Raw genomic sequence first — 8,363 nt, forward strand, 5'->3', positions numbered from 1 at the left:
TTTTGTCGTCTTTTTATAAATAAAAAGTTTCTGCGCCGATGGCAACAGTTGCTTCTCTGTGATCAAAATTCTGATTTTCATTTTTTCAATACGGGCGTTGACAAGAAAACACGAGTTTGTTATCGTATTATATTTTCAATTTGATAGAACTTATGCTGCGCTTCGCGTGGCTTGCAATAAGTTCCATAAAATTTAAAAAAATAAACAATAACCTATACTTATAACAATCTCAAATATTATGCAAAAGTTATTTTTCAAAAAATATTAAGAAATGTCAAGGAACAGTATTTGTGGTTAATAAACCTTTTGAAAATTTCGAAATTTTTCACGAGCTTATGCATTCTTACTGACAACATGCAACATAAAAAATATTTCTGAATACATACACAAGCCAACAAAGTTTATGTATCGTGGATGTGCATAATACATTAGTTCAAACGAATGACTAAACATGAAAATCAATACATGATAAAACGTTAAATAATTTTCAAAAATATAAAAATGAATGACAATTGTTGAATAAATTTTGTCAAACATATTGCAAATTGTCCGTTTATATAATGACAGTAACTTAGCGTTTGATGCTATGGTAATTCTTTGTTGTTCTTAGGTGTGTGCCTTAAAATGATTTTAGATTTTCGAGAAAAAAAACAACATAATTTAAACAAGAAATCAATAATACAGTCAAATCAAGATAACTTGATCAAATTTGCCATGCATATAGATAAATATACCTTGAATGAAAATATTGTATGCATGATTACAACATATGAGAGAGACACATAAACTAAATGTATTTATTAGAAGCAAAGATATCCCTAATTCTGATATAACTAGCATTAGACAACTGTCAATCATTTCTGGATGACACTCGAATAGACATTAGTTAAAATAAGAAATTACTTGCCCATAAAGGTTAAAAGCTATAAAAACATGCATATGTGCTACAAAATCAATTATTTTCAACCTATAGGTAAACAATGATATTTATCAATTACAGATAATACCGAAAATATAAGGTTAAAAAATAAGTTTTTTTAAAGTAAAACATTATGTTATACAGTTAAATTGTCCAATAAAATTATGCAGAGAAGTTGTTGAAAATGATGTTAATAGTGTCATATGGCTTCTGTTTCAAAATCACATTATCATTACAGTTTGGAAACAAACAAAAAATTGAAACAAAATGACAATATCTGGATTAAGTGCTAAAGAAATTTGTAGTTCAATAATAAAAACTCCAAATTTACAACAGTACAACGTAAAAAGATACAATTGCTTAAAGGGATACTCAGGAAAATATATGACAAAATATTAAATTTACCATATTTACTTAACTTATGCCTAAAATGAAGTTTAAAAAGTGATTAAAAGTCCCTGCATGTTTTTTGTCTTATAAATACTTTATAATGTGAGTTTAAAACCTAAATAAGTCTACATATGTTGAACGAAATGACGACGCCCAGAAAGAAACTAATGAGTAGTTTTTAAAACAAGTCATTTGACAATTACAATCCCTAGAAGTTAACAAAAACAAATATTGTAGATATTGTAAGATTTAAAACAAGCCTAAAATCGCTCATTTGACAGGTTCTCTTACGTTTTTATAGTTCACGGTGATAACTATGGTGAAATCTAAATGCCTGTAAACGTGACCCGCGTGGGTCAGGTTAGGAAACCAACATTTTTTCTTTATTTGGAAAAAAAAAATTGGTCCAAGGACTGCTTAGTCTATTCATTTCGATGACATTTATTAGAATATTGGATAGAAAATTAAAATCTAAAATATGAAAATTTTGACTGTGTCTCCCTTTAACTTATTGATGTCGTTTCAATTCAAGAAAACTATTCAAATTCTAATTTATATTTCAATAAAGTTTAAACGAAAGAACGAAAGATGGTTCCCAAAAAAAATTAGTTTTAAAACTAGACTGTGTCCCTCAAGGATCCACTTTGATGCTCCCCACTGCTATAAAGCCCAACATGTGTAACCCAAAATTTTTGCATCAGGTATTAAGAACAAGTGGTGATTCATGACTAGTACATGAGGAGTAAGTGCTATAAAATTTTATGACTAACATAAAGAAAAGGTATTGACTCTGGAGAAAATGCTTGCAAGAAAAAATCCTTTACAACAATGTGCACATAATGTCTAGTTATCTGTGCAAGTTTATTAGAAATCAGCCCAAGTAGAAAATGTGAAGTGATGCACAAAATGTTATGGCATAAAAATGTTATGAGTGGCAATAACTAAAGGCTATAAGTCTGGTAAAAATGGCAGCAGGAAAAAAAATATTTTCTTTACAATCATCTATAAATCCTGCTTGATCCTCTGTATAAGTTTAAAAGAGAAAATCGGGGTAAGGGAGTTAATGAAGAGCTGATGCCACAAGATTTTTATTACTGAACTTATCAAAGGGCCATAACTGTGATGAAAAATGGTCGCAGGAAAAAATATTTTTCTTAACAAGAGAGCCATGTTAGCAATGGCCATCCCCCTCCCACCAAATGCTGTTTGCCTCATTGTAAGAAAGTATATGTAGTTAGAGCAAAATAATTCAATTTAAAAAGAGGTCCTTTTTGGTAATTTAATGAAAAACTGATGGGTGAAGTGATTACAGATTTGAAACCTATGTGAATACTGATTGGCTGAAATAACAAAAGGGCAATAACTCAAAAAATTATGCAGGTAGAGTTATCATTCTTGTTGCTGCACTCATACGGTCTATGAGATCTATCCACCTATGGAATTTTTCAAGTTTAATACCACTATATGAAAAATAACAAACGGGCAATAACTCAAAAAATTATTAAAGGGTAGAGTTATCATTCTTGTGCACAGCATTCCTCCTCAATAAGATCTATCCACCTATAAAGTTTTCATGTTGACATCTCAAAGACTTTGAGTTATGCTCCACTCAGGTGAAAAATAAAGTATTGAAAAATGACAAAGGGCAATGACTCAAAAATTATGAAAGGTAGGAGTTATCATTCTTTGGGCACTGTACACCCTCCTGAGTGAGATCTATCCACCCATGAAAAGTTTCATGTTAATATCTCAAAGGCTTTTTTTGAGTTATGCTCCTGGACAAAAACTAAGTTTGAAAAATAACAAAGGGCAATAAACTCAAAAATTATGCAGGGTGGAGTTATCATTCTTGGTGCACTGCACTCCTCCTCATTATGATCTATCCACCTATGAAAGTTTCAAGTTGATAACCTTAAATACTTTTTTGAATATTGCTCCGGACAAAAATGACGAACGAAGGACGGACGTAACATATGGACGAGTGCAACTCTATATGCCTCCCACTTTCCGTGGGTCAATAAAAAAAAAAAAAAAAATAAAAAATCCATAATACAAAAACCTAGACTTACAAAAAACAATGTCAAATAAGGTTAAAACATTATTCGAAATATGTTCCTCTTTATAAATTGGGCCCATATCAAAAAAGCAATTTAGACGACATAATATGCATGCTCTTGAAACCAAAAATTACAAACTTCAAAATCGACGTCACCTACCAAGATTAGATTCAAATGTTTTTTTTTTCAGTAATGTTAATATGTTTTATTCGGATCAGCTAATGTAAACTTAATCTAATTACAAGTAATGTGTAATGTGAAACTTTTCTGACACAAGTAGTATCACAAGTAGTTGGTAAATATTTGAGTTGCGCTTCAACCCGGGGAAGCTTTAAACGGCGGGCCGCAGTAATATGGCATTTTTCCTTACTGCCCATGAACAAAGGCCTCCATTAAAAACCGAGCCTGCAAATATTTTAATAATTGTGTCGCCATTCGTTCCCTTTTTATAATTGTGATTTAGTTTCCCAACTTATTAAAAAAGGTTTTCCTCCCATTACCCTTTCGAGCCGGCCACTTGCTTTCGGAGATCTGGCCATATCGTCCTGAAAATAAACATTTCAACCACAATAAAAAATACTTGGCCTTCTTAGTTTCAAAATTACGGATTTCATTAAAGGAAACATTTTTTTGGTGCATAAAAGATATAACTTGCTTATTTTGTAATATTCAACAATAGCCAAAAAAAATTTAACTACATGAACAGCTGTTTTCACAGTTTGGGTAAAAATCAAGCAATTCACCAAAGTCAAACCTTTTGAAAAAGTCATTTCCATTGTACAAATAATCATGTTTATGTAGGAGCGGGAATTGTAAAGGTGTTATTTGATTTTCTTTCTGAAAAGGGAACCCCCTACATACCGAAGTCCCCCCAAAATGCATTTCACTTTTTTGCACAGTATATATCACTTGCATTTCTATCCTCTTTTTGCCAAAAACCTGGAAGTTATGGCGGCGCCCAAAAATGAAAATTTCTAAAAAGTTTTGTTGGACAAGGGGTAAAAAACCTAGATTTTTTAAGGAAGCGTGACCAAGTTTTAGACCGTAAAGTTGATCTTTGGAGTACCCACTTCACACTGCCAGGTAATGTATCATAACATTTTTATTGTTCAAATCAATAAAGTTTAAGATTTTACCCGCTGACCCGCCAAGCCCAGACCCATGTTACACTGCTAGCCCGCTACAGTGCTATCCCGCCCAACTTACGCTGGGCCAGGTTTAATGTATCATAACATTTTTATGTTCAATCAATAAAGTTTTAGATTTTAGCCCGCTGGCCCGCCAGCCGGCTCCAGTTCACACTTGCTAGCCCGCTACACTGCTTACCCCCCACTTCACGCGCCAGTTTAATGATTCATAACATTTTTATTGTTCAATCCCAATAAAGTTTTAGTTTTAACCCGCTGGCCCGCCAAGCCCGGGCCCGTTCACCACTGCTAGGGCCCGCTACACTGTTAGCCCGCCCATTCACGCTGCCAGGTAAGGGTTCATTAACGTTTTTTATGTTCAAATCAATTAAAAGTTTTAGAATTTTAGCCCGTTGGGCCAGCCAGCCCGCCCCAGTTCACCCAACTGTAAGCCCCCCACCACTTCCAACCCGTCCAAAATTCACCACCTGCTAGGGAAATGTTTCATGAGGTTTTTTAAATAGTTCAATCAATAAAAGTTTTAGAAATTATGGCCCGCTGGGCCCGCCATCCCGCCCAGTTTCATACATGCTAGCCCGCTACACTCTTACCCCGCCCACTTCACACTGCCAGGTAATGTATCATAACGTTTTTATTTTCAAATCAATTTTAAAGTTTTAGATTTTAGCCCGCTGGCCCGCCAGCCCGCCCCAGTTCACAATGCTAGCCCGCTACACTGCTAGCCCGGGCCACTTCACACTGCTAGGTAATGTATTCATAACTTTTTGTTTCAATTTAAATTTTAAGATTTTGGGGGCCCGCTGGCCCCGCCAGGGCCCGCCCAGTTCCACCACGTGTGCAGCCCGCTACACTGTTAGCCCGCCCAACTTCACGCTGCCAGGTTTAAAATGTATCATAACGTTTTTATGTTCCCCAAATCCCAATAAAAGTTTTAGAATTTTAAAGCCCGTTGGCCCGCCAAGACCCCCGCCCAAAATTTTCACACGCTAAGGGCCCGCTTACACTGGTCAGCCGTCCAATTCACTCTGCAGGAAATGTATCAAGAGGTTTTAATTTTCAATCAATAAAGTTTTAGATTTTAGCCCGCTGGGCCCGCCCAGCCCGCCAAGTTCAATACTGCTTAGCCCGCGTTAACTGCCTTACCCCGCCCACTTCCACACTTGGCCAGGGTAATGTATTCATAACGTTTTTAGTTGTTCAATCAATAAAAGTTTTAGATTTTAGCCCGCGGCCCGCCAAAACCCGCCCAGTTTCACACTTGCTAGCCCGCTACACTCTTTAGGCCCCCCACTTCACCACTGCTAGGTAATTTATAACGTTTTTTGTTAAATCAATAAAAGTTTTAGATTTTTTGGCCCGCTGGCCCGCCAGGCCCGCCCCAGTTCACACTGGCTAGGGCCCGCTACACGTTAAGCCCGCCCCTTCTTTCACCCGCTGGGCCAAAAGGTAAATGTTTCCATAAAACGTTTTTAATGTTCCCAATCCCAATAAGTTTTAAAGAATTTTAAGCCCCGGCTGGCCCCGCCAGCCCCCCCAGTTCCACCACCCCTGCTAGCCCGCTACACGCTAGCCCGCCCACTTCACACTGTCCTAGTAATGTATCATAACGTTTTTTGTTTCAATCAATAAAGTTTTAGATTTTGCCCCGCTGGGCCCGCCAGCCCGCCCAGTTCACCACTGCAGCCCGGCTACACTGTTAGCCCGCCCCACTTCACACAGCCAGGTAATGTATCATAACATTTTTTTATGGGTTCAATCAATAAAAGGGTTTTAGATTTTTAGGGCCGGCTTGGCGCCCGCCAGCCCGCCCAGTTCACACTTGCTAGCCCGCTTAACACTGCTACCCCGCCACTTCACCACTTGCTAGGTAAATGGTATTCATGAAGTTTTTTTATGTTAAATCAAATAAAAGTTTTAGAATTTTCACCCGCTTGGGCCCACCCAGCCCGGCCCCAGTTCAACCCAACTGGTAAGCCCATACCACTGTTAGCCCCGGCCCACTTTCACACAGCCAGGTAATGTATCATAACATTTTTTATTTCCCAATCAAAAAGTTTTTAAGATTTTAGCCCGCTGGCCCGGGCCGCCCGGGCCCAGTTCACACTGCTAGCCCGCCTACACTGCAGCCCGCCCACTTCACACTGCAAGGATAATGTATGTGGATAACGTTTTTTATTGTTCAATCAATAAAGTTTTTAGAAATTTTAGGCCCGCTGGCCCGCCAAGCCCCGCCCAGTGTCACACGCTAGCCCGGCTACAACGGCTAGCCCGCCCACTTCACATGCCAGGTAATGTTATCATTTAACCCCTTTTTTTTAGTGTTCAGATCAATAAAGTTTTTTAAGATTTTTAAAACCGGCTGGCCCGCTGGCCCGCCAGCCCGCCCAGTTCCACCACTGCTAGCCCGGTAGACTGCTAGCCCGGGCCCACTTCACACTTGCCATTAATGTATTCATAAAACGTTTTTTATTCAATCAAAAAATAAAGTTTTAAGATTTTAGGCCCGCTGGCCCCCAAGCCCGGGGGGCCCCAAGTTCCAACAACGTGGCGTAGCCCCTACAACGTGCTAGCCCCCGCCCAAACCTTCCACAACTGCCAAAAGATCCGGTAAGTATTCATAACAAAATTTTTAGTGGGTTCAAATCAATAAAGTTTAAGGGATTTTTGGCCGCTGGGCCCGCCAGCCCGCCCAGTTTCACACTGCCAGTCCGCTACACTGCTAGCCCGCCCTCTTCACAACTGCCAAGTTAAATTAATCATAACGTTTTTATGTTCAATCAATAAAGTTTTAGGATTTTGGCCCCTGGTGCCCGCCAGCGCCCGGGCCCAAGCCAACACTTTGCTAGCCCGCTACACTCTAGGGCCCGCCCAACTTCACACACCCAAAGGGTAAAGGATTCATAACGTCTTTTATGTTCAATCAATAAAGTTTTAGATTTAGCCCGCTGAGGGCCCGCCCAGCCCGCCCAGTTCACTACACTGCTACTCTCCCGCTACACTGTTAGCCCGCCCACTTCACACTGCCAGGCGTAATGTATCATGGAACATTTGTTTATGTTTAATCAATTACGTTTTTGATTTTTAGACCCCGCTAGCCCGCCAGCCCGCCCAAGTTCACACTGCTAGCCCGCTAGACTGCTAGCCCGCCCAGTTCACACTGTTAACCCCTAGGCTGGCTAGCCCGCCCAGTTTCACAACTGTTAGCCCGCTAGACTGCTAGCCCGCCTCAGTTCAACTGTTACCCCCTAACCACCCGTTTGCCCTACTTACGGACACACTTTTTCAAACCCTTTTTATAAGATTCCCCACCTTTCAAAGTCTTTCAATTTTAAAAAACGTTCTTATTTTGTTTGACCTAATACAAAGTTTTGCGCTATTAATTTTCAGACAAAAACAATAAAAAAAATTCAATATTTTTTTTGCATAATCGTTTATATAAAAAAAAATTTTGTTTTTTTTTGCCGTTTCAAAACTAAATCAAAAGGGAAGGGTTTAATACCTATCGAATTTGGTTTTTTTATGCGAGCAATCAAAAGAATCAAGAACAGATCTCGCCCCTTTCGTAAAAATTATTTTTTATTAATATTCAAAAGGAAAAAAACGGTTTAGTTAAAGCACCCCCAAAGGGAATAAAAGGGTTTTTCTCGATTAAGACCGTTGATCAGAATTTAAATTCACGAAATATAAAAGATTAATTTTTAACGAAAATATAAAATAAAAAAAAAAAAATTTTTTTTGTCTGGAAGAACCTGATTTAAAAACACCTACCAAGAAGCATGCTCATACATGTCATTTTAATTTATATTGAACAAAAATTATAAATTTCACAGAGGTTTCCAGCTTATTTTG

Source organism: Ruditapes philippinarum, unplaced genomic scaffold (assembly GCF_026571515.1).
Source record: "Ruditapes philippinarum isolate M1 unplaced genomic scaffold, ASM2657151v2 ctg2236_1_1_1_1, whole genome shotgun sequence".
NCBI classification, from domain to species: Eukaryota; Metazoa; Mollusca; class Bivalvia; order Venerida; family Veneridae; genus Ruditapes; species Ruditapes philippinarum.